This window comes from Sinohyriopsis cumingii, chromosome 10 (assembly GCF_028554795.1).
Source record: "Sinohyriopsis cumingii isolate HCF-2022 chromosome 10, ASM2855479v2, whole genome shotgun sequence".
In the NCBI taxonomy this organism is placed as follows: domain Eukaryota; kingdom Metazoa; phylum Mollusca; class Bivalvia; order Unionida; family Unionidae; genus Sinohyriopsis; species Sinohyriopsis cumingii.
In genome coordinates this window covers 48293300-48294651 of record NC_142970.1, presented here as the reverse complement: position 1 = coordinate 48294651, position 1352 = coordinate 48293300, and positions in this window count along the sequence as shown.

The window sequence follows — 1352 nt, the reverse complement described above, 5'->3', positions numbered from 1 at the left end:
GAATATGCAAACATGTGGAACAACGAAACCTGGAAGGACCACCTACATATTGTGAAGAAAAACTGACAATCAGCTTGAATAAAAGCAACGTTTGCCGTGACTGAGTTACTTTTTTAGAGATGCTACTGGACAAGGTTAACTAAAACCTATAGAAGTTAATTATAAGGCTATGTCTGTGTTCCCTGTGCCTACCAACAAGAAAGAAATAGGGTGTCGGTCATTGAATAATGTTCATCGATGCGCCTGTGGATAACTCAAAGTTGAACATGTTCTGTTTTTAAAAAATAATGTCCTATCAAGACGTAATGGTCGACCTCAGCGAACGTCTGGGAAAAACAATTGTTTGGTCTCAGTTAAATTTTTCCAATAAACTTAAATAGAAATGTCCACGTGTAGTTGACATAAACAAATCTTTTAAAAAGATTAAGACAGGCACACAAAATAACGCGCACGTTAAACCGATACTGTCGACCTGGACTTGGCCAAGTGACCTATTAATCATTGCATACTGTTTTTGTACCGCATGATGAAAAAAATTTCTTTTTTCTTTGTAAGGAAGTAATTTTTGTCGTCTTTTCAAAACCTATGTTCGGAATACTACAAGCGATGGAGGTATCTCATGCAAGGAGAGCCTGCAAGTATCGTTGCATCGTCATTGACTCTGCAACAGTGCCATACACATATCGTTGGAAGTGTGTTGCATATGTATAGATGGGTATAGCTAGAATTTGAATTCATTTCTCACTTACCAATAAAAAATCGACACAGTCGTATTGGTAACCGGAACATTATTCAGTCTCTTTTGGTTATTTTGCAGTGTTAAAATTATGGTATTTATGAAAGCTATTTATCTCAGTAGTATGATTGCCATACTATGTAGTGTTTCAGTAGTAAGGTATAGTAACATGGGTTGATTTTGTTTGCGTATAACAGTGGATAATTGTATTTTCGTAGTATGCAAAGTATGAGGATGGTATAGGAGTAATGGTTGTTTAATGTAATAGTGTGTAGTTTTGTTTGGATATTAAGGTTCATTAGCTTGGTATTTCAGATATGTTCATTGTTGTTATGAACAGGTGAAGTAGGTTTTTCAGCCATGGCTTCTTGTCTACTATAGACATATTGATATTTGTGATATCTTGAATTAATCGTGTATTTTTTGTTGTATTTATCGCCAAAAAAGTATTTGATATTTTATATGTAATTAGTGGTTCATAGCTGACAATATATCTTTGCCAACTGTGAAACACCCACACTTTAGAAATTATCCATGACGAATTTTATACGCTACAACTTATTTACGAAAATGTACATAACAGATGTATGACAAAAGAAAACTCTAATATGCTCAG